This window comes from Ovis aries, chromosome 2, assembly GCF_016772045.2.
Source record: "Ovis aries strain OAR_USU_Benz2616 breed Rambouillet chromosome 2, ARS-UI_Ramb_v3.0, whole genome shotgun sequence".
In the NCBI taxonomy this organism is placed as follows: domain Eukaryota; kingdom Metazoa; phylum Chordata; class Mammalia; order Artiodactyla; family Bovidae; genus Ovis; species Ovis aries.
This window is the reverse complement of record NC_056055.1, coordinates 214,832,209-214,858,201: the sequence shown is the minus strand read 5'-3', so window position 1 is coordinate 214,858,201 and position 25,993 is coordinate 214,832,209. Positions and strand designations below refer to the sequence as shown.

At 39.3% G+C, this 25,993-nt stretch overlaps 1 long non-coding RNA gene and 1 pseudogene across 1 annotated transcript in view; one reads left to right on the top strand and one right to left on the bottom strand.

The window, feature by feature from the left end:
• LOC121818747 (uncharacterized) overlaps positions 1-25,993 on the top strand; it is a 124,045-nt gene that overhangs the window by 76,368 nt on the left and 21,684 nt on the right. Inside the window, exons 4-5 of the long non-coding RNA XR_009599639.1 lie at positions 704-3,851; positions 4,823-4,992. This is a non-coding gene — a long non-coding RNA (uncharacterized LOC121818747). The remainder of the gene's footprint in view (positions 1-703; positions 3,852-4,822; positions 4,993-25,993) is intronic.
• Positions 1,821-1,927, bottom strand: LOC114113451 (U2 spliceosomal RNA; annotated as a pseudogene).

The window sequence follows — 25,993 nt, the reverse complement described above, 5'->3', positions numbered from 1 at the left end:
TGTCAAGGACAGCAACACAACAGTGAATCTCTCCGCCACGCCCCCTGCCCTCTCCTTTATAAATTTCCTGTGCCTACACTGGGCCCACCTGGGTAATTCAAACTACTCTTCCCATCTCAAGTTCTTAACCGAGTCACACCTGTAAAGCCCCTTTTGTCATGTCACATCATATATTCCCTGGAGGTTCTGGAGATTAGGATATGAACATCTTTGGGAGCCATCATTAAGCCTACCACAGTAAAAATTAATGGGGTGTCTACAATATAATGCTTACTCTAAAGAAGATACTTAGTCTTCAGAATTTCATTGGAAATCAAAATATTTACTGTTCACTAGACCAATTAACCCCACCCAGATCAGAACTGTTAGAGTCAATTCAAATGAAAATCTTTCCAATTCAACTCCACAAATGCATTTTGGGTGCAAGTATTACACTGGAATGTTGAGAAAAATCCAACAGTTCTTTGGGTAAAAGGAGTTGTCAAGGTAATTTCTTTCTAGGCTGTGGATTTCTCCACAGATGTTGCAGATAAATCAGGAAGAGGCTGGAGTCATGGCACCTGTGTTTAGTATTCTCCAAACTGTGCTCAGAGCTGAAAAACCATGAACACTTTCTCCCATCCCCATTCCCTGTAAAGGAGTTATGCAGCTGGTTTGCCCTGCAGTTCTGACTTTTCCAAATTTTGTAACTTTATGCCTTCAGACACAGAAAACAGCTGAGGAGGCCGTGCCCGGTTCTTTAGGTGGCTGATGATCGCCCTCGCCCTGTTCCCTCCGGATGCCTCTCTCTCTGCGGATGATGAGTGACGTGTGGCGAAGGTGGAGCAGGTGTGCCGTGTCCGCCCTTGGCGTGTTGAAGCGTGACTCGGAGGAAGAAACTTGGCTTTTCCATTTCTTACAGGAGAAGGGAACCAAAGGGATGACAGACTCCCATAGGAAATGCACACACACGTCTGTTTTTTTGGATTTGATGCTCTAGGCAGTTTCAGAAAACAAACCCCAGAGTAAAACCATCAACATGAGAGTGCCTTCCTGCTGTTCAAAATTAGTCTCAGAAGCTAAGTAGCACTTTCTGACCAGGTGCAGGAGAATTTTTTTTTCCTCTCCTTTTTTCCTAAACACAAAACTAATTTTTATTACTTTCCTGGGCAATAAATGATTCTTTTCAAATAACATTTGGATAAAAATATCAGATGACCCTGGCAGTTTTTAAACATAGATATTTCTCATTTATAATCTTCGAAAACAAAATCTAGTTTTTGGACTTTATATATCCTCAAATAAGATCTAGATATAAGTATGTAAATTATGGCTGTGTATAATAAATATGTAGCCTACTGAGGAATTAGCATCATTAAGAAGAGAACTACTTACCTGATATTTTTGTCTGCTTTTGGCATACAAACAGTTGTGTGCTGGTAAATTAATAATAAAAGGCTCTCTAGGGGAAGACAGGCCTAATTTGTAATGTTTGTTGCTTTCTATGGTGTTAAAAAATGGGCTTCCCTGGTGGCTCAGTGGTAAAGAATTTGCCTGCTAATGCAAGAGATATGGGTTTGATCCCTGGGTGAGGAAGATTTCCTGGAGAAGAAATGGCAATCCACTCCAGTATTTTTGCCTGGGAAATCCCATGGACAGAGAAGCCTGGGGGGCTACAGTCCTCAGGGTTAAAAAAGAGTCAGATACAACTTAGCGACTACACAGCTACAACAAATGGTGTTTAAACATACTCCCATCAATACCAATTTTAAGCAACCATCCTGAAGTCACTGAAGGCAGGGATGGGGAGAAGGGGCTCAGCTGTTTTTCCTGAGCTGGTGTAGGAATCTATAATATGAGCTAGAGAATTCATATAGATAACAATGGGATATTCAACTGATAAGAACAGATACTGCACTTGATCTTAGCCAAAAGGCCGAGAAGCGATAACAATGGGAGCGATAACAATGGGATATATTGAGAATGACTGAACCCTGACTCTGAAAGTACTATGTACATTTTGCTGTTCAGTGAACCATGAGGATATATCATAGATCTGTAACCAAGAACATGATTTCTGACCTAGGATGGTCTGGATTCCTCTTTTCCTAGATTCTGCTGATAATTCTTTGCTCTGTATCTTATCCTGGTTATCCTGGGTGTCTGCCTCTTGCTTCAGGGGCTTTGGTAAAAATCACAGGATGCCCCAAATTCTTATTTATGCGGTTGACACCAAGTACACTTTTTATGTATGGAGTTTTCTCCAATTGCCCTGTGTGAAGGACTTGAGTCCTTTCCAAAATCAGCTGGAAATACAAGGTGCCTGTTTGTACGGAAATTTCCTGAGACTGCCTCTTTTAACTCGCCGACCTGAGTAGTATATGTGTGTTTCCCACTGGATTGCTTTCCCTGCATTTTGTTTGATTTGCAGTTGCAAAACTTTTTTACTGATGTACAAGGGTCCCTGTCTGCCTCCTACCCCTAGCCTCAGTATTGCCTTTAGACCTGGGGAGGTGAATCTGCTGCTCTGGGCTCCTGAAGCAAAGATTTGACTGTAGCCATCTGCTGGCTGTTTCCCTTCCCACTGAGTTTGTGACCCCAGTTCTAAGACCAATGTCTAAATTCCAGAGACACCAGAATTGCCCACCCAACAGGAACCGAGTATATTTGATCTGAATTGGTATCTTTGTCTTGTGCATCTTCCAAAGGGCAGACTGTACCCAAGATTGTGATAAAGGGAAGCTGTTGTTGTGAACAGAACTATACATAAGGGCTACGATGAAGCTTAAATTTGAGCCAGGCTTTCTAGGTCAAGGATGTAGGTTGGAATGTATTTCATGCAAGCATTTGTTGGCTTAAACTTTAAGTATTTAGACACACAGTATATGGACCTCCATTTGTACTCTTAATCCTGCCGTGTAAATATTAGGGCAGGACCCCCAAACCACAGGCAAACAGAAAAGTGTTCTCTTTTCTCCTTTAAGTGCAGACAATCTACCTAAGGATGAGGTTTTTAAGAGGGAACCATTTTAGGGAAAGGAGCATGAACATGTGGATTACTTTATCAAAGAATAGAAAGCTAATGTGCCAGGGCCATTGCCAGAGACAATGTAGCCAGCCCAGCCCTGGGAGCTTCTGTGAAGACACACATGGCTCCCTAGATAGCAAGGAGACTCGTCAGTGGCAGTAGCCCAGTTTTAAGAACAGAGATCCACTTCTTCCTCCTCATTTAACCTCCTGCCTATCCCTTTACCTCTTCCTACCTCCTCCAGGTGTGCCCAAGAGAGCTAATCACTGTCCTGCGGGAGGTGTTAGAGGTTCCCCTTAGCTGTAGACGCCTATGTCACCGTAGTCTCATCAATTCTACCACTGTCCATCTGTTTCTTTGTTGAAGTCAACCAACCAGTGAACATTTTAAACTCCTTTGGGTGAGAAGAATCACCTTCTGTGTAGACTTTGAGCTGAAAATAAATATCTTCATTGTGCAGCACCATGGTCTTTTCTGTGTCATTAATCTCCTTTTTGCAAAGCCCAGCATCAGTAGCTCTAGGACATTACAATATAATTGCTGCCTACTCAACCTCAAGTTGGAGAAGGCAATGGCACCCCACTCCAGCACTCTTGCCCAGAAAATCCCATGGATGGAGGAGCCTGGTGTGCTGCAGTCCATGGGGTCGCGAAGAGTCGGACATGACTGAATGACTTCACTTTCACTTTTCACTTTCCTGCATTGGAGAAGGAAATGGCAACCCACTCCAGTATTCTTGCCTGGAGAATCCCAGGGATGGTGGAGCCTGATGGGCGGCTGTCTCTGGGGTCGCACAGAGTCGGACATGACTGAAGTGACTTAGCAGCAGCAGCAGCAACCTCAAGTAGGTTACTATATGAACATCTTATTTCCCTAGGCTTTTTCAGCAAAACCTATGTCAGTGTGGGAATGCAAGTTAAGACCCTCTACACTGGTGTCATTTTTTTTTGTACTCAATAGGTGGTACAATAAAAATTCAGCATCATGGCTATCTCCAAGACTGTCTCAGTATGCATGTAATAATAATGCTTATTCCAGTAGTAAGTACTTCTTATGGGAAAAATATTATAGTATCTTCTAGTTAGTCAAAGTACTCAGATAAAAATTTTTATGAACTAGGAAAATAAATAAACCAATTAGCCAAAATATGAGGAGTATTGAGCACTGTGAGGTTTATGTTAAAAGTATGGCAGGAGTCCTGCCTTTATGATTATCACCAGTTGAGTAGAGGCAAGTCTGATACACCAAAAACAAGAGTAGAAAAACTAAGATAGTATATCACGCTGGACTAACGCATAGTGTTGACTCTCTGAGTGCTATCGGTAGCTGAGACAAGGAAGAAATCAATGAAGGAAGGTTAGGGAAATCTTCTTGGAAAACATAGACTTGAGCTCTGACTTGACAGGTATGCAATGGAAAGGGGACAATTCCAAGCAATGAAAACATGAAAAGTGTCACGGTTAATGTTATGTGTCAACTTGCCTGGCCGTGGGGTGTCCAGTTATTGTGTCAAATATTTTCTGGGTGATACTGTGAGGGTGTTTTAGATGAGGTTAACATTTAAATCAGTGAACTGAGGGAAGACTGCCTTCCCTGCTGTGGATGGTGTTTACTCAACCAGTTGAAGGCCTACCTAGAAAAGAACAACCGGCCTTCCCTCAAGTAAAAAAGAATTCTGCCTTCCTGATTCCTTTCAAACAGAGAGATAGACTTTTTCCTGCCCTCAAACTTGGACTGAAACACTAACTTTTCCTGAGTCTTGAGCCTGCCGGTATTTGGAATGGAACCTACATCATCTTCTCTCCTGATTCTCAGGTCTTCAGATTCAGACTGGAAGTAAACCATCAGCATCCCAGGGTCTCCAATGTCCTGACTCACTCTGCAGCCTCCAGAATCACACGAGACAGTTTCTTGTGATAAATCCACGTGGGTTCTGTTTCTCCATCCTATTGGTTCTGTTTTGCTGGAGAATCCTGACTAAAACAGTAAGTACAGCCACACAACACTTGGGAAACAGTGCAGAGTTTGTCCTGGCCAAACTAGAAACTATATGTTGTGGAGAAATTCAAGATAATAGTTGATTTGATAGAGTATGAGAAGATGAAGAGTTAGGAAGGGTTTGTAATGGTAATGCAGTTATCCCACTCCTAAGCTAATCATACTCTCACATGTCAGTTCCCTTACTTTTTTTCATTGAATTCAAATTTGAGTGAAGATTTCATCTCAATGTGTGTGTGTGTTAGTCACTCAGTCATGTCCAACTCTCTGTGACCTCATGGACTGTAGCCTTCCAGGCTCCTCTGTCCATGGTATTCTCTAGGCAAGAATACTAGAGTGGGTTGCCATTCCCTTCTCCAGAGGATCTTCTCAATCCAGGGATCAAACCCAGGTCTCCAGTGTTGTAGGCAGTTCTTTACCGTCTGAGCCACCAGGCAAGCCCCTTCATCTCGATACCGTATCCCTAAATAAGCACTACTAATCATTTAGAGCAGAAGTACTAGATTAAACCTTTAGAATATCTGCTGGAAAACTGGTTAAAAATGCAGCTTCTGATTCAGTCGGCCCCAGGGGAGCCCGGATTCTATAGTCCTGGGTGATACAGATGTATCCCATACACATACAGATATATGTGTGCTGTGAGGACCACTCTTTGAGCAGGGAGCATCCCTTGTTTAGTTACTGGTGCTTGAATCAAAGAGCCACTGAAGAAATAAAGCCTGGCTGGGAAATAGTACGTCCTGGTATTGTTTTTGAATTTTCCTGTGGATATTATCTCCTAAGTATTGTCATGGGAATGGATTGTCAAGAATTTACAAAATCATAGAACAAAAATTAAGAGGAAATCAATATCAAGAATAACTAATTTAAGATAACCATCATGAGTTTGTCTGAGACAATGTGAACAGCCATTTTGTTAATAAAGAGAGGGCATTTTAAAATTTGAACTCTGAGAAGCATTTGATGTAATTAGTTACAAAACCCTCATCTTGGGTAATTGGATGATGCCAGAGGATTTGGGTAAATCAAGCAGAACTGTTCAACTAGGATTTCTCTGGGGAGAGGCAGCATGGAGGTGGTAATTCCAAGGAAACCAAGTTGCAAGCCTTTTGAAATCAAGAGCTGTGGTTTTCCGGTCAGAACACTGGGTAAAAAAATAGAGGACATGTGAGTCATACATCCAGGAAGGATAATCTATTTGGAAATAAATAAAAGGAATAAACAATTTGTCATCTGTCCATATGACTGATTCATGGAAATAGGATAAGATACAAGGTGAAAATTAAATGATAAATGAGGCTAAAATCCAATGTATGCTCACATTAAAATATTTAGAACATCATAATGAAAAGAAGAAATACTGGCCTTGTGATAAGAAAAAGAAATGGAGACCAAGCGGTTGAATGATGAACAGGAGTTTCTAATAAATAACACACACATAATGCACACACAGAAAGACACGTGCAAGATCGTCTCACTCCCTCTCTTTACACAGATATGTATTTTGTTGTTCAGTGTTGAGCTATAGAAATGAACAGATGACTAAGTGTGATTTTGTCCATGTCTGTGCTGTTAATTGTTTGGAATGATGGATTTAATGGAAAGAATTCAGTTCAGTTCAGTTCAGTCGCTCAGTCGTGTCCGACTCTGCAAGCCCATGAACTGCAGCACGCCAGGCCTCCCTGTCCATCACCAACTCCTGGAGTTCACCCAAACTCATGTCCATTGAGTCAGTGATGCCATCCAGCCATCTCATCCTCTGTCATCCCCTTCTTCTCCTGCCCCCAATCCCTCCGATCATCAGGGTCTTTTCCAGTGAGTCAATTCTTCACATGAGGTGGCCAAAGTATTGGAGTTTCAGCTTTAGCATCAGCCCTTTCAATGAACACCCAGGACGGACCTCCTTTAGAATGGACTGGTTGGGTCTCCTTGCAGTCCAAGGGACTCTCAAGAGTCTTCTCCAACACCGCAGTTCAAAAGCATCAATTCTTCGGCGCTTAGCTTTCTTGACAGTCCAACTCTCACATCCATACATGACTGGAAAAACCATAGACTTGTCTTGACTGACCTTTGTTTAACAGCCAGTTGACTTGAATGTCAGTGTTATCGCTTATTAGATTGGAGCCATTCCACCTTGCTTTAGTTAAAATACACTCAACTACAAATTTTCAAACATCTAAAGTCTACCAAACACCATGCTAGCTGCTCCAGAAACAACAAGGAGACTCAGTCCTAGTCCCCATGGAGGCTATGAATCAATATTTAAGAGCTCTTACTTGGAATTCAAACTGTGTTCTCCTGCAGGATCTATCACTAACCTGTTGTGTGACCCTGAGGAACATGACAACGGTTTAGCACAGTGCCCAGAATCTACTAAACGCACAGTATTTATTAGTCATCTATTACTCTTGAGCTTAAAAGTGGAGCTTAAAAGCCTTTTCCATGAAGCAACTCCAAGTTTATGTGTGTTCAAATTACTCAAATAAGTCATTTTGGAAGTTTTGTCACCAGTTATACTGTTAAACAGTCACATACGCTTTCACAGACGTATGGTTTGGGTCCGTATATGGAGTAAAATGGGCATTCTTTGAAGCTAGAAATGCTGTCTTTTAGTCCCTGTATTATTCCATCACACACAATATGAATAGATAGCAGAATGAGTCCTTATGTTTGTCAACCAGCTCTAATATCTTCATGTCACAATTTCCTTTTGTTCATTCCCCTGTGTCCATATTTTACCTATTTCAAAGACTTTTTTATAAGGACAAACACTGTAGGTATGAAACTTCTTTGAAAAGAAGTACACATTCAAGATAATTTATTATGATCATTATGATTTTCTTTTCATAAACTTATTTTCAAATATAATTTGTGTATTCATCTCCTAAAATGCAATATTTGGCCACTTATTCCTCATAATTTGTAAAAATGAAAAAAAGTGACAGTTCAAAAACTCTAAGCTGTGTCCTGATATAATGAAAATTAGTTAGCAAAGTTTTGCCTTGTTTTTTCTTGGATAAAGTTAAACATAAATAATGCTTTTGTGGTGGGTGAGCCCCGCGGAAGGGATAAAGGGAAAATAATAATATGCAGAGCAAATTCTAGGACTGAGTGGGTATCTCTGGTGAAAACACTGGCTCTAAGTTTCCCTTTTATTCTTCCATTAGTCCCCATTCTCTGGTTTCCACCCTGAAAAGCCTTTAGAGCCTTTACATTCTATTATCATGGACCCCTTTACCAATTTGGAGAACTTTAGAGATCCCTTCTTAACAATACTTTTAAATATTTAAACACATACAATAAAATATGCAGAATAACGAAATATAAATAAATGTTAGAGAAATAGCCACCTAAGTATTTTAAAACAAATGGTGCTAGTGGTAAAGAATCCGCCTGCCATTGCAAGAGACAAAAGAGATGCAGGTTTGATCCCTGGGTTAGGAAGGCTTCCCGAAAAAGAGCATGGCAACCCACTCCAGTGTTCTTGCCTGGAGAATCCCATGGAAAGAGGAGCCTGGTGGGCTACAGTTCATGGGGGTCACAAAAGAGTCAGACATGACTGAAGCAACTTGTAAATATGTGTACCTATAAACTTTTATTAAACATTAAGATTATATTAAAAAGAGGATCCTATAGAATTCTGTGATTCTACCAGTTTTGTTTCATCTCATTCTTTATTGATGTTTTCAAATGTTTTATTTTAGAAAATCTTAAATATATATAAGTAGAGGAAACAGTATAAAAATAAATAAAACATTAAAGATCTTTTGTGTATCCAATTACTGCCACAATTCAAATCATCAATGAGTGTAAACTATTTTAAGATAGCTACAATGACTCTACTACGATATGAAATTTTCTATTATTTGTTTTTAGGAAAAAGGTCACAGGTTATCGCTAATACAATAGCTGTCACATTCATAATCAAAAGAAATGCTAAATTTCAGTTAGAGATTAATGTAAACAGGATTATTTTTTTCCCATCCAAGTCCATGACTCTTCTGTATTTTATCCATGGACCTTTCAGGATCTGCAGTCTGGATTAAGAGCCCTTGATTTAGACTGTGTTTTAGTCACTTAATAGCATCTCAAGCTACCAGGTCTCCTGCCTTTCCTGTAGCTTACTCTTTCTTTTGTTGCCACCTTGAACTTGTGACACCTGCTTTTCCACTAAGGCTCAGCACACCATTTTCAGGAAGATTTGGAGAAATGGGTGCCAATTTCCTGACTCTCAGCCTCTCCTCGACTCTTATCAAAACACCTAGCAAATTGTTTTTGTTTTACTGGTTCTTCTCCACCAACTGTCCTTGGTGCTACTTGAAGACAGTGATGGGTCATTTGTTTATTTTCATTCATTCATTTATCATCAGTTATTTACTAAGTAATCGACTCCATACCTGGCTGAGTGGTAATAATGCATACTCTGTGTCATTAATAAACTTTATGTGTGAGCACTGGTATGGATGAGGTCTGGCCAAAAGATGAAAAGAGTAGGATAAATGCTCTGATAGGGATAAAGACAAGGACTCTTAAGGGTAATCACAAGAGGTACATGGAAACTTGGCCTTGGGGTTTAGGGAAGTTTTCAGTAGGCAAATATAAAATGCTGAATATGATGAATGTAATGACAGTTTTGAATGTGTTCCTCTTAATAATTGTTCTTAAAATGTACTTACATGTTTTACACAGTATAGACATGTTATGAGCTGGAAAACCTCAGATATGATGGGTGTTGAAGAATGAGAGGTCTACAGTGCTCCCCAGCCTGGTTAGCATGTTGGCTGGTCCTGAGGGAGGGCACCCCCATGCCCAACCTGGTAACTATCACTCATCAGTGAGTGGTTACATCTATTTTCAATTGATTTAATGAACTCTTGAAGCTGTTAATCATTTCAAATCTAGGTGGCCAGATAATTGAGAGTAAGTGAATTTTACCTGAAATGTCTAAGCAAATTGTGTTCATTCTTTATAATACACCTTTGGATATACATTTAGCCTAACCCAGAAAGATAGTTTAACTGTTTCAATACTTGAAAACAGAGCCATAATTATATTTTTGCTGGCTCAAATTTTACACTAGAAGGCAGACTTTGAAAAAGCTCAAGCATGAAAGAGTTATATTTTCTATTTGTTTCCCAGTGATGATAACTCAAAATATTAAGTGTTTAGGAGAAATTAACTAAGAATGAAAAAGAGCTCTTGTTTTTATTGTCTGTGGTTATTTGTATCATGACATAGTTTAGATTGTGGTATGATTCTCTTAATCAAAAGTTCATCCCAATTGAAAATATTACATTTGTTAAGACTGAAACGCAGTTAGGAAAGATGTGATCTCATTTTAGGATGCTAAAAAGAGAAAAAGTGTTTATTAAGATTTGCAGTGAAAAAAAGAAAGGACATGAGTAATACCTGTTAATGCAAACAACAGAAACTTATCAACTTAAGAGTGGAATTTAGTAGAAGTGGAATAGCTCCTAAGATCTAAGAAATGGAAGCACAATCAGAACTCCAGACAAAAGCAGGACAGTAACAAGGATCTGGGTGAAGAAACAAGGACAATCTCTTTGGGGAATTGTCATCAAAAGACTCTCCTCTGACCATCGTCTATCCTTGAGCCAATTTCCTAGGACTCCTATCTGATTGGAAAGTGAGAGTAGAGATGAAAAGTGCCATCCCAACCCTTTTCACTTTGGTCTGTAGTTTGAGTCCACCAAGATGACACGTGATGGGGATGGGTATTCCCCAGAGAGTTAGAGGGACATTATCAAGCTAAGAGGAAGAGATGCTGCACTGGCAAAAACAACAAATGTTCACCACAGGTACTTTTGTTTTATCAAAGGGAGAAAGAAGTTCTCTCTAAGATAGTCTATCTGATCCAGTGTTGCTGACATCTTTCTGCATGTTCAGAGTTAAAATACTAATCATTTTCAGTTAGAGGCCTAGGCACAGGTTATATACAAATATTAGTGGCAATTTTAGAAGCCTTAGCTATTTATCATCAATCATTTTGCAATGCCACAAGGGTCTGGAAGGGCAGCTAGATGCTTTCTTGCTAATCATTGCATTTCTTAGAATGATCACATTAAAACAATCCTTTTTATGTAAAAGTATACAATTTGTATCATGTAACTTGTAGATGAAATTAACATCAAATGTTAAGAAAAATACTTTATGTTCTTTTTTACCTTATGAAATGTAGGTTTGTTTGTTTGCTTTTTTCCTTAATGGGATGTTGAGGTTACTCAATTTTAATTTAAATCACTAATAACTGAGTATTATTTTAACCTTAATCTGGGTTTGGCTTATTTTTTCCCTGGTATTCAATGATGTGGATAATGGGTAAAGAAGATGTCAGATGTTAAATATAATTAATGTTAAAAACAGATCTGATGAATCAGAGGTTAATTCTAAAGAGAATGACTCAATAAGGCTTGATGGTCACAACTACTAAAAATTAGTCATTCCGTGAGATCTTTGCTGATACTAATGGATGAAACACCTTTGAGGGAAACCCTTTTGAAAACGCTGCAACATGACCTCAGAGAAATGTGCCTTTCTTGACACAAAAACTAGTTATCAATTCATCCAAGAGGATGTGAGTAAAGTTTTCTTAGAATTTTAGTATCACTGGAAAGTAAGCTTTGAACAGATCTCTTTCCCTAGCTACGTTTCATGTAGATGATTTTTTGCTCTGTACTTTGCATTCATTCCTTAAAGTTACTTAAGACTAAGGTAAGGACTTAACCTCTGTGAACCTCAGTTTTCCAGTCTGAATAAATGAGGACAATATTGGTCTTACCCTTAGGGGTAGGATATTAACTGAAGTAAAGCATGTGTAGTACTTAGCTCAATATAGGATACATAAGAGATGCTTTAAAACCTATAATTAAAATAATTATTATGAAGCAGTTTTATGGTAATCTGAAGATTCCACTAATTTTCCAGCACATGAGGGAAAATCTCTTTCATTTTATCACACCAGTAAATTTTATATGCCTCTCAATTTATGTTGCAACTCCTCTTCCCTAAGACTGTCAGTTTCCTTTTCCAAGTCATCTTTAGTGAGCAATCAGCTGGATCCTTCCCTTTCATTAAGTAATTCACTGGCGCAGCCCCCTCATCATCAGATCTCAGGCTGCCAAGAAGATAGACCAATTCCCTTGACGTTTCTCCCTGTTCCTCACAGGCATCTGCTTTCCCTTTCTGCCTCATCACCTTTAGAAAAATCTTTGTTCTCACAATTGCCAGCTAATACAGTTCTCACAGTTTGTCAGATGATGTACAGGCATGCCCAGTGATGATGGGTTCCTAAGAAAGGACTAGGAATCCTTGAAAATGAAATGTATACTGACCTGGACAGAGTAACGATAGGAAAGATGGCTTCCTGGGGGAATATTAAATAAATTGCAGAGAATCATGAATTCTTAGCATATGGGACATATGAGAGAATGCTGAGATATCCCCGTGGAAATTTTGTTTTTACATTATTAGAACTATGTCATGTTTTATAGTATTTATTTCCTTAAGATCTTAGAAATATATCTAGATTTGTAGTAGAACACTCATGTCTGAAAAGAAATGTCTTAAGTTAACATATATTTTTGCTATCTGTGTCAGTTATCATAACTTAATCCTCCCCTTGTACTCACTAGGGCCTAAGAGGTCATGCAGGTGAGGTTTGATTGATTGGTTTTTAGGTATAAGCAACAGTTTTTATACCCCAGAAAGAAAGAAAGAAAAAATCCACTTTTAGAAATAGTTTTGGCTACTATTTGTTGAGTTACTATAATTTATTAAATACAGTTGAACAGTCTTTCATTTAAATCTCAGAGAAATAGGTATTATTTTTATCTCCCATTTTACAGAATAAAAAACTAAGATTTAAAGAGTATAGATCACTTACCCAAAGTCACAAGCTAGTTAATGGCAGGAATAGGCAGTAAATCAAACTCTTTTAAAACACAGATTCAGTTGCTTAGTTGCCATGGCATAACAGCTCTTCTCCATGAAAGCTACTCTCTCTTTCAACACAGGTCCTACAGGTGGTTCGACTAATTTTTTTTGTGAACTCTTGTTTTCCCTTCACGATTTGCATTCTCATAATGTGTCTGATTTAGCTTCAGATTACTCTTCTCCAAATGGTGGTAGTGGACAAGCCTAAAGCTAACAGGCAGGGTTGGAATGTCAAAGCCTCAGCTCCTTAAGGGTCTTAGAGAAACCTCCCTCTCAAGAATGCCTTGGCCTCTGGGCTTCTTTCCAGGCTCAGCTGCCCACAACACTTGATTGCTCCATCTTGCTGGTTCTCAATGGAGAACTCTTTGTCTTTGATCCTGTTCTTGTATTCTGCTCAGTGGACTTGAAAATTGGAGATTTCCTTGCTTCCTGGTCCTCCTTATGCCTGGGAAACAGACATGGAATTCTTCTTTTCTTCTCTTTATTCAGCAAAAGAACAGCCCCACCAGTTACCATCCCTTGTTTCAGCTCTTGGAACACAGCCTGGGCCAACAGTTAGGCCCTCTGAGAAAAGAAGTTTAACTTCCTTGGCCTATTTCCTTCCTTAATAGACTGAAGAACTGAAGAGAGAAAAGCTTCTCAACATATACTATATAATACTAAAATATACTTAAAAAAAGACTTTAGCCCTGTATTACCATCATTTAAGACAATTTATACAAGCTAATATTATCTCCTGTATCATCCCCAAAGAAAATAAAGCATCTCTTTCCTTTTCTCTTCCCTTACTGAGATGAAGCATAAATAGACTCTTGAGCAGAATCAGTTCTTATAGTTCATAGCTGTGAATGCTTCTGACAACCCCAAAAGCCATAATCACTCTTTATATAGTATCTTTTATTTTGCTGAGGCAGAATTTGTATGGTGCATGTGGTATAAAGGTGGCAAGCTACCCACAAAACCCCTTCTCCTCTTTCTCCTGAGCCTCACACAGCTGAACTATATTTTCCAGTCTCCCTTGCAGTCTGGTGTGACCAGATGCTCGCATTCTCGCACAGGTGTGCTCTGACTTGCCTTCCCACCATCTGTCTTCCGGATATGGAGCCAACAACAGCCACCCTGAAAGGATGGTGTGTGTGTGTGTGCTTAGTTGCTCAATCATGTCTGACTCTTTGCAAACCCATGGACTGTAGTCTGCCAGGCTCCTCTGCCCATGAGGATTCTCCAGGTGAGAATGTTGGAGTGGGTTGCCATTTCCTTCTCCAAGGGATCTTCCCAACCCAGGGATCAAACCCTTGTCTCCCACATTGCAGGTGAGTTCTTTACCATCTGAGCCACCAGAGAGGCCCTGAATGATAGAGCTCTGTCCTCCTGATCCACTGAATGACTGCCACTGACCTGGAACCCTCACTCTGACCTTTTAAATGAAAGAGGAATAAATGTCTTATTCTCTGAGATGCTGAATTTGGAGACCTCTCCTTTTTAAAATATTAGTATTTATTTAGCTCTATTTAGTTAGCTGCATTGGGTCTTAGTTGAAGCACACAGGATCTTTCCCTTCCCTGCATGGACTCTGGTTGTGGCACGTGGGCTCAGGAGCTCCAAGCTCCAGGCCTATGGGATCTTAGTTCCATGACCAGGGATTGAACCCACATCCTCTGCATTGTAAGGCGGATTCTTGACCCACATACCCTGCACTGTAAGGTGGATTCCAGGGTAGTCCCTGGAGATAATTTTGTTACTATAGCATGGACCATCCTAAAACAGTGTACCTGTTTTGAGTAGGTACCTGGTCTTGAGTGCAGATTCTTAGCTAGTGAGAGTACTCGGAAAGTAAGTGCCTGCCTTTCATTATGATTGCTGTCTCCACCTCACCTTAGTGTAAGCAATAACTGCCAAGTGGCATATATTTTGAATGCGGATGGAATATGACAAACTGTTGGTAGATAAAGTAAAATAAAATTTAGTGTGCCTAAGAAGGCAACAATTCTTAGATAAAAGGTGAACATTGTCTATAATTTAATAGTAAAATGCCAAATTCATATCAGTGATATGAATGATTCCATTATATGCTTTACATACAGAAAGTACAAAAGACTTTATTCTTAATTCTTGAGCTATTTCAGCAAATGCTTCAACCAAGATTTTAAAAAAATAGCTCAACAGGAAATGATGATCCTGAATTTATAATATCAATGATATAAGTAGGGATTATGTATATTTTTTAATTTATACTTTGCCATGTTTCTAGTAGGAAAATATACTGTATGTATTTGAAAATTTCGTGATTCATACACATGTACAGAAAAGGTGATTGCTTTATGATATATTCCTTATAAATATCATTTGGTTGGTTTAAGTTGAGGATAAATTCACCTCCTTAGTCCTATAAGACTATGTGCTTAGACCCATAAATTGTAAAATTTCAGAATATAAAGGAAGGAGGGAAAATGATACTTGTTTGTGGTTATTAAATTTGTGTGGTAAGCTAAAAAATGGTTTCCCAAAGATATCAGGTCCTAATTCTTAAAGTCTGTAAATGTTACCTTGAGTAGAAAAGTGGTCTTCATAGGTGTGATTAAGAAATGAAAGATTCTGAGATGAGGGGATTATCCCAGATTATCAGAGTAGGTCCTAAATGCAGGGACATATGTCCTTATAAGTGGGAAACAGTGGGAGATTTGACACAAGGAGGAGAGGAGGCGATGCAATCACAGAGGCAGATTGTAGGATGCAGCCATAAGCCAGGGGATGCAAGCAACCACCGGAAGCTAGAAGAATCAAGGACTAGGTTCTCATTTACGGCGTCTAAAGGGAGCACGGCCCTGCTATAATTTTGGACTCCTGTCCTCTAGAACTGTGGGAGGGTACATTTCTGTGTTTTTAAGCCACTGAATTTGTGGTGATTTGTTACAATAGCCACAGGAAAAAACAAACAAACAAACCCCATTTATCAATGGTTGAGTTTAACTTTGCTGAGTTTGTGAGACTTTTTTGCAAGCCTCTGGAGACTTACATTTGTCTTTCCTTCCTGGAAAAGGCAGCCATGACTCCCATTGTAATGTGGGCTATTGCGTCAGTAGGGGGATCAAGACGAGGCCCATCTCTTTCTCCAGCTGAATCTGACCCACCAAACAAGATGGTAAGATAGAGAACATAATCCATTTTCTCCCTGATATAGCTGATTTTGGAGAGTGAGTTTATTAATACTGAACCTCAGATTTAGAAAGACTTACCTGCTGCCTTTCAAGCACTGGACAACATTGTTGCTCAGTTACCCAGTCATGTCTGACTCTTTGAGACCCCATGGACACATCCATTGCATCGATGCCATCGAGCCAACATAGTCCTCCTTTAAAACTTGGGATCTGAAATAGGAAAGTATAATGTGTGCTTTCTGTAGGCACCCAGCTCCCAGGAGAATGAGAAGATAAAGGGGTTCAATAAAATTAAATAATTCCTTCTTCCTATGATGGCAAAAATATCAGCACTGCTACATTAATGTAGACCCCTCTGCTGCTGCTGCTGCTAAGTCACTTCAGTCGTGTCCGACTCTGCAACTCCATAGACGGCAGCCCACCAGGCTCAGCCGTCCCTAGGATTCTCCAGGCAAGAACACTGGAATGGGCTGCCATTTCCTTCTCCAATGCATGAAAGTGAAAAGTGAAAGTGAAGTTGTTCAGTCGTGCCGGACTTTTAGTGACCCCATAGACTGCAGCCCACCAGGCTCCTCCATCCATAAGGAGGGAAATATTAAGAGCAAGGATAAGCTATTTCTGATAGCTCCAACCCATGATTAATAGCTAACCATGAGCAGGAATGGCAGCATTCTATCTTTTAATAGCTGATTGGAAGATAGCTTAAAAGCAGATGGTAAAGTCATAGCTAGTGTCAGTTCAAATTTACATATATTAATGTTTATATTTTAATAAGTTAAATATTATGTATATATTGAATGGACTTCTCAGGTTATGCTAGTGGTAAAGAACCCACCTGCCTTACAGGGAAATGTAAAAGACGCAGATTTGACCCCTGGGTCGAGAATCCCATGAACAGAGGAGCCTGGCAGGATACAGCCCATAGCACTGCAAAGAGTCAGACATGACTGAAGCAACTTAGCACAGTACACAGCACACAGCACATATACTTACTGGTTCCCTTTGCACTGATCCTAAGGTTCTAAATGAACCTGCTGGAGTCTGGTGAAGTCCTGAGTATTTCCAGAGTTCACACACGGACCTTTTGTTATATATCCCTTTTCCTAAAATCTGCTAAAGGAGACTTCTGCTTGATCAAGTCTTGTAATAGAAACTGTTTTTATAAACATATTTGTTAATATGCAACTAGAAATGTCCCTCTTTCATAAATAGGTATTAATAGGTTGCCTACTTTTCTTCCCCAAATGATTTTTCCTTGAAGATTAAAATAACAACTTTTCTAGTGTTAAAAGCCTACCACCTCAAGATGAGGTCTCAATAATCCAGTCGCTACGTATTTGTCTTTGTAAACTCATTTATTCTCTCTTTCCCAAGGTTATTTTAGCAACTTATGCTATTTGTAATAGAAGTTGCTTTTGTTTCCACATTGGGCCAGAACTGATTGAGTAATAACATTAACAAATACTGTAAACTCACATAGCACCTTTCACCCTAAATCTTTCCAGTTACTAACTTACCGTCTCCTGAACATTCCAGTGGCTCAGTGACAAGGGTTTTATTCCCATTTTTCAGAGGAATAAAGGGAAAACATAAAAAACTCGGAGCACAGCTATATCTAGAAATCAGGGCCTTTGACATTACTGTCGTACCTTTTTCCTTTGTCTTCTAAGAAAGCATGCTCTTTGTTAAGTATTTCTCCTGATTATTCTGGGTGATATTGCTGAATGTAATCTTATGTGGCAGAGAGGTAAGCAGTAGCTGGATTCCTATGGTTGGTGTTTTAAAGATACAGCTTCTATGTGCAGGGCACAATGCATTCTCACTCTGAATCTTGCAAGTCCCTAAAACCTTGAGATTTGAATGATGGTCAGAGTGCTGGCATTAACTTCCTTTCCTATGCTTGTAGGTTTGCTCAGGTAAAGGGACATTTTAAGACTCAGAATATATGATCCTGTCTTTTCAGGTTAACTCAGGACTCCAGGTCCAAAACCAAGCAATGCTGATCACTTCCAAAGTCTTCTGGAGATATCTGGTTGATGATTTTAGGATCCATAAAATGGTTTCTTTTCTGTTTGTGGCGGGCAGTTCCTAAAACGGAGAACTTTTCTTCCTGGCAGTACTAAAAGCTAATTTGTATTCTTTTGAGGAGCAATTTTTAGAGGAATTGTCAACCAGCAGTACCAATCAACAAAACATGGATCTAATGATGCCCAATAACTGATTGGGCATCATCAAAATCTTAATACGTTTAACTTCACATAGTGTTAAAAGTTCTATCTAAATTTCACAGTTCTGACACATTGGAGTTATTTAAATGTAAGAACTCTTTACTGACTCTCATTATTAAGCAATTCTTGTCATAATATTGAGCTAGAAACGTGCTATGATTGTTTTAAAGTTGTTCACACAGTCTTTTAACATCTCCTTTTGTTGCTGTTGAGTCACTCAGTTGTGTCCCCCTGTTTGTGACCCCATGGACTATAGCATGCCAGGATTCCTTGTCCTTCATCACCTCCCAGACTGCTCACATTCATGTCCATTGAGGTATTGGTACCATCCAACCATCTCATCTTCTGCCATCCCCTTCTCTTCCTGTCTTCAATCTTTTCCAGCATCAGGGTTTTTTCCAATAAGTCAGCTCTTTGCACCACGTGTCCAAAGTATTGGAGCTTCAGCATCAGTCCTTCCAGTGAATATTCCGGGTTGAATTCCTTTAGGATTGACTGGTTTGATCTCCTTGCTGTCCAAGGGACTCTTGAGAGTCTTTAGCACAGTTTGAAAGCATCAGTTCTTCAGTGCTCAGTTTTCTTTATGGTCCAACTCTCACATCCATATATGACTACTAGAAAATTCATAACTATGAATATATGGACCTTTGTTGTTTGCTTTTTAATATGATGTCTAGATTTGTCATAGCTTTTCTTCTAAGGAGCAAGTGTCTTTTAATTCTTTTAAAATTTCATTTAGTGAACAGGTAAGAGCCATTGATGATCTAGTGATCTATATTATCATTTGATTGTATTTTGCCTTTGTGTTTAAAGACAACATACTTACAGACACAATTTCTCATAATGATTTCCAAAGCTAGGTAATTTTGATTTTTAGAAGACAGAAAAACTTTTTGTTTTCCTAAGTAAAAATGTGTTATTCATTGCAATTGGTAAAAGAACATACTGGGAAAAAATAAAAACAAAAACAGAGAACAAACTAGAGATCCAAATCCTATAATGGCCTAAAACATCAGGGATTAATCACCTGCACCCTGGGAACAGAGGGACATGCATTCTTACTTGCTAATTTGTTGTAGAATGCATTTTCTGATGCAATATTCATTACATCAATAGTATTTTGGAAGAATCTTCTGTGTGTCCAGGGCCATCCTAAGAGCCATTAAATCTGTGAAGAGCAAGCTTCTAACTTTAGAGAGAGGGAAATAAAATTGGGAAATTAAAGAACCCAAAATAAGACAACAGTAAATTAACAGAGAAAATAGACCTCAGAATATGTGCTACAGGATTTCCTCTGAAGAGGAAGGAAGACCTTCCTCATTTGATGAGTGTCTTATCTGGAAAAACATTGCAAAGGAAGTGAATTCTGAAGACATACATTGCCAGAAAGTACATTTTCCTGTTCTGGGTAGAGTGGGTAGGTGGGGTAAAGCCTGAGATAGTCTAGCATCCATGAGAAATAGTGACCAAGAAAGTAATAGATACAGCCAAACAAAAACATTAATATTTTCCCAGAATTCTCTTCTTGCAACTGGTACAAGTAAAAATTTAAGTTTCTTTTCAAAGATTTTTGTCTTCATTAATCCTTTAAAAATTTGAGTGTACAGAAAAACATGAGAAAATAAAAGAAAATAAAAACACTAAGAGATGCTTACTTGAAATTTTCCTTATTTTTTTCTGGTATTTTTCCTCTGCATTAAATATGAACACATATATTGATATAATTAAAATTATAACATATATGCAGTACACTACAAATGTTTAATAATTAACTTTACAAAAAGTCACCTCTTTCTACTGATCAAGCCTGTTTCTCCAAGATTGACCTGTTGGGAAAGAATATCTTAACCAGTTTCCTGCCAGTGTGCAGAATTCCCCTTAATGATTAAGCATTCGGCCTAATCCACGTTTCTCTTCCCTATGAGAACAGGGAGTGGAGAGCAGGAAAGAAACAGGAAGCTCATGTCTTTTTCATTTATGCCCAAAGTTATACAAGTGAAAGAAAGTGAAAGTGAAAGTCACTCAGTTGTGTCCCACTCTTTGTGACCCCATGGACTGTACAGTCCATGGAATTCTCCAGGCCAGAATACTGGAGGGGGTATCCTCTCCCTTCTGCAGGGGATCTTCCCAGCCCTGGGATCGAACTCAGGTCTCCCTGCTCTGCTGCAGGTGGATTCTTTACCAGCCAAGCCACAAGTAGCAACATGGAGAAATGGAAACTGAAAGACTATATATTCGTTTATTTGTCTATTAGGACTTAGTCATTGCATAGTACGTGCCAGACATGTTGCTAGGGTATGGTAAGATACCAAGACAGACACAATCCAGTTCTTCATGAACTCAGTGTAAAAGGGGACACAGTTCCTTAACTAGGAAATCCTAGAACAGCATGGTAAGAACTAAGACAAAAAAAAAAAAAATGCAGGATGTTATGGTAACTCATAATCTAGGCTGATTCAGGAAGTCTACTGAAGACATTGAACACAGCAGTGACTAAACAAAGCTGAAAGGTGGCAAGGAGTTAGCTGCAGGTCAAGGAGGGAAACCTGAGTTTCAGGCAGAAGAATGAGTTTTCTCTGAGCATGACACAACAGCCGCAACAAAGCCCTCAGCTGGGTTGAAGCAGAGTGCAATGAGAGGTGTGGGGAAAGATAACAGAACAAGAGGGCAGAATAAGAGCAGGAAGGGCAGTGGGTATGAAAACAACTGGAGTTTTCAGAACAAGAGGGACTCAGTAAAATTTGAAAGTAGGAAGCAACACGATCAGCTTATATGTTCACTCAAAAATCCTATCAATGTTAGTTTCTTAATTTTGGCTATAACTAGTTTGTTTAAGAGAAGGCAATGGCACCCCACTCCAGTACTCTTGCCTGGAAAATCCCATGGATGGAGGAGCCTGGTGGGCTGCAGTCCATGGGGTCGCTAAGAGTCTGGCACGACTGAGCGACTTCACTTTCACTTTTCACTTTCATGCATGGAGAAGGAAATGGCAACCCACTCCAGTGTTCTTGCCTGGAGAATCCCAGGGACAGGGGAGCCTAGTGGGCTGCCGTCTATGGGGTCACACAGAGTCGGACATGACTGAAGTGACTTAGCAGCAGTAGCAGCAGTTTATTTAATGTTATTATGATACTAAACATTTACATGAAATGACTATTATTCATAATAATCCTGCAAAGTTAATGCTATACTTTCAGTTAGAGAGGAAACTGAACTCAGAAAGGATCCATAATTTGCCCCAAATCACTTGGCTAATAAATGGCAGAGAACTCAAAGGAAGATCTATTTCACTACAAAGTCCATGTTCTTCCCGGTGGAACACACTGTCTTCTAGTTATGCTCAGTACTAACTGTTGGATGAGGATGCCAAATGTTATCTGAAACCAAAGGAGAACGGCAGGAGCCTGAGAAAGGAAAAATGGTAAAAGGGTGTGGCAAGTGTAGGAGGTGTACTAGGTAGGAGTTAATGTGTTGAGTGAATCAATACCTTTCAGTGATAGACTCCACTTTATGTAGGTTTGCCTAAGTGGATTCTTATGTTCAAGAACTTGTCAGCCAAATGCTATAATCCTTTTAGAACATGCAAGTTTTCTTTTACCTAAGGGAGTTTGATTACATTGGCAACTCCAAGTAATCCCAATTTCCTTGATTCTTTGAGTTTCTGAGTTCATCTTCAAGGAGGAAATAAAAGTTCCACTGGAAATAAATGATGATTGTGACCTTTTGACAGGTAGTTGGTAATTCAAATGAGAATTTCTAAAAGATAAATAGCTATTAAGAAAATTCTAGTAAGGCAGATGGACTTCCCAGTTGGTACTAATGGTAAAGAACTCATCTGCCGATGTAGGAGACATAAGAGATGCAGGTTTGATCCCTGGCTCAAGCAGATCCCCTTGAGGAGGGCATGGCAACCCACTCCAGTATTCTTGCCTGGAGAATTCCATGGACAGAGGAGTCTGGTGGGCTATAGTTCATTGGGTTGCAAAGAATTGGACATGACTGAAGCGACTTGACATGCGTGCATGCAGTAAGGTAGATAGGCAATATAGGAGAGCTTTGGTGAATTTCATTACATATATATATATATATATATATATATATATATATATATACTGCTTATGTTCAAAGTCTTTTATTCCTGTATTTGTCTACAAACCAAGAATAGGTTCTCTAAGCAGCTTCAGTGAAATATAAATAATACTGTCCAAATGTCTTTGTTCACAGTGACTAAGTGTATAGTATATGTTCATGAATTAAGGAATCCCCAAAGAGTTTTCAGAGCAAGAGTTGTTCTTAGAGATTCTTTAGTCCAGACCAGTATTTCATAGATTAGGGAACTGAGACTCAGACTGATTTAGAATCTATTCCGCCTCATTGCCTGATTTCCTAAACAGTTGTTTCCCCTCAAATATCGTCAGTTGATTCTATACTACCAATGCTTGGTAAACCAATCTGACTTAAAAAAAAAAAAAAAAACTACAAGTTTATCATGTTATTCTGTTTTGATACCAAGCTGCAAATCTCTTACTCATTCAAGTATAGTATGCTATGAATTATCTCTTTTATAGAAAACAAACTATAATTCTCTTTGCCATTTTCTTTCTTGGGGTGTTTTGACTAGCTTCATCCTCCTATAATCATTAGTAGCCAAAAACGCTTCAGTCAGGGAATAAGAATTGTTGAAGTGTCTGATAAAAATGTATTAGCTTCATGGAGAAGCATATCCAGTTATTTCAGCTCACCTGGTTTGACTGAAGTGTTACTTTACTGTGGGGAAGTGGAGCATTTAACGTCTTGTTCACCTCCTGTGTGACCCCTTCATACCACACCTCTGTTGGGAGACAAAAGCAAACACCACAGGGCTGAAAATTCCCAAGGATTGAGGGCCAGGTGATCCTTTCAGATATGCTCTAACCTGATACTCCCCGACTAAGGTGGGACTTTGTTAGTTTTTGAGAAAACTAAAAGCTCCCTTTATTCTCTTATTTGTTTTTCCTACTCCTTTTGCCTAAAATAACTATCTCATAATCCCAAATATTTTACAGTCATCTTTCCGTATACACAGCAGATCATTCCAGGACTGCCTCCCACCCCAAACGAAAATCCACAGATGCTCAAGTGGTCAAGTCCTTTATATTAAATGGTGCAGAATTTGCGTATAACCTATGTACATCTTCCAGTATACACTAAATCATCTCTAGGTTACTTATAATACTTAATGCAATATAAATGCTATGCAAATAGCTGTAAATCACTCAGTTGTGTCTGATTCTTTGTGACCCCATGGACTGTAGCCCACTAGGCTCCTCTGTCCATGGGATTCTGCAAGCAAGAATGCTAGAGTAGGTAACAGTTCCCTTCTCCAGGGTATCTTCCTGACCCAGGGATCGAAACCGTGTCTCTTAAGTCTCTTGCATTGCAGGAGAACTCTTTACTGTCTGAGCTACCAGGAAAACCCAAATACAACGTAAATGTTGTTGGATTGTAGCAAGTTTAAGTTCTGATTTTTGGAACTTTCTGGAATTTTTTTCTAAATAGTTTTGATCTAGAGTTGGTTGGGCTTTCCAGGTGGCTCAGTAGTAAAGACTGCTTGCTAATGCAGGAGACATGGGTTAGATCCCTGGGTCAGGAAGATCCCCTGGAGAAGGAAATGGCAACACACTTCAGTATTCTTGCCTGGGTAATCCCATGGACAAAGGAGCCTGGTAGGCTACAGTCCATGGGGTTGCAAGAGAGTCAGACACAACTTAGCAGCTAAAAACCAATAACAGTTTGTGGCATCTGAAGATGGGGAACCCATGAATACAAAGGGCTAACTGTCTATCCACTTATGATAATTCCCTTACCTACTTTCTTTTGGAAATTACTCTCTTTAAAAACAAAAATCAAGTGATTACCAAAGATTTTGTCATGGGGCAGAATCGCTGATCTGGGAATAATCAAATGACCAAAGTAAAATGACTACTTTACGAACGTAAGCATCATCGGAAAATCTCAAAGTGATTTTTTCTAATTTTCTCACAAAGGGAACATGGGAGATGGGACATGAGGTATGATGTCTTACAATCCACAGTATGAATGAGGCCCCCTGGTAGAGTCCAAAACCGTCTGGGCCTTTCTCCTTGGAGAAGACTTTGTAGATGTTGGCTCACTTTCTTCATGCTGGGGACAAGAGGCATTCCAGGGCTTAAGAGAATCACCACCTCTCACTGCTTAAATAGGAAGACATTTTGTCCCTGGTTTCCAAAAATGTCCAATGGGATGTTAAGAAGGGTTGACAGTCAGTTTTTCTGAATTTGTTCTGTGAGTGGTTTTTGAAGGGCTCCATCCTTGGTGGCTCAGAGGTTAAAGCGTCTGCCTGCAATGCAGGAGACCTGGGTTCAATCCCTGGGTTGGCAAGATCCCCTGGAGAAGGAAATGGCAACCCACTCCAGTACTCTTGCCTGGAGAATCCCGTGGACAGAGGAGCTTGGTGGGCTACAGTCTACGGAGTCGCAAAGAGTCAGACACGACTGAGCAACTTCACTATAGGCAGTCAGACATCCCCATAGTTTTAGGGGAGAGAGGAGTCTCTTGAAAATTCTAAAATTCTAATGAAAAAGCTCATGCTCATTGTACCCAGCCAGGAAATGTTGGCATCAGCCATAGTAGCCATGAACACCAAGATGCCCTGGCATGTACTAAGGCCAGACAAATCAGGCAGCATTGTACAACCTCAGTCACTGGAAACTGACCAAATGCATTTGCACCTTTGCTCCACTACTTACTAGCTGTATAACTTTGGGTGAGTTAGTTACATTTCTGGCTTCAATTTTCTCATCTTTAAAATGGACACGCTGCTGCTGCTGCTAAGTCGCTTCAATCATGTCCAACTCTGTGCTATCCCATAGACAGCAGCCCACCAGTCTCCCTCGTCCTAAAATGGATATAAGAGTACCTGTTTCCTAGGGATTTTGTTTTTTTGTAAAAATTAAATGAATTAATATGTGTATACTTAGATAGTACTAGACATGTAATAAGTACTGAAAAAATGTTGTTCTAATCATTTTATGGATAAATGTGATCACCCCATGTAAACACAAAGAAAAAAACATGAATGAACCATTTATGACCATAAAGAAAGTCACTTAAAATTTTAGACACTGAAAGTATTCTTCAAGGCCACCTTTTGAGCAATTCCAGGGGATATTTCACTTTTTTTTTTTTTTTTTTTTGCAATGGAGCTTCTGGAATTGTGTAACTTGATGATCCTGGTATGCTTTGGAAATTTCTCTCTGTGGTTTCCCATCATCATGGGGTTTTTGTTATTGTTGTTGGTTGTTTTTTTTTTTTTTTTTTTTTTCTTTTTGCTTCTTTCTTCTTCACAAATAATGAATATTTTTACTGTTAGAGTCTGTATTGATTTCTTCTGGCACCAGTGAGTAGAATGCAATTTATCCTAGGACACTTGAAAATGAGAACAACTGTATTCTTTTCTCACTGGTTACTCCCAGATCTGAGACTCCTGTGTGGTTAGATGTGCAGTGAATTAACATGTGAACCCAACTGATTAAGTCCCTTTAGAATTGGATGGAAAACTTGTCTAAATTGCTGTTGTTGCTGCTGCTGCTAAACCTGTGTAGAAGTTGACACCTTTCAAAATGATATTT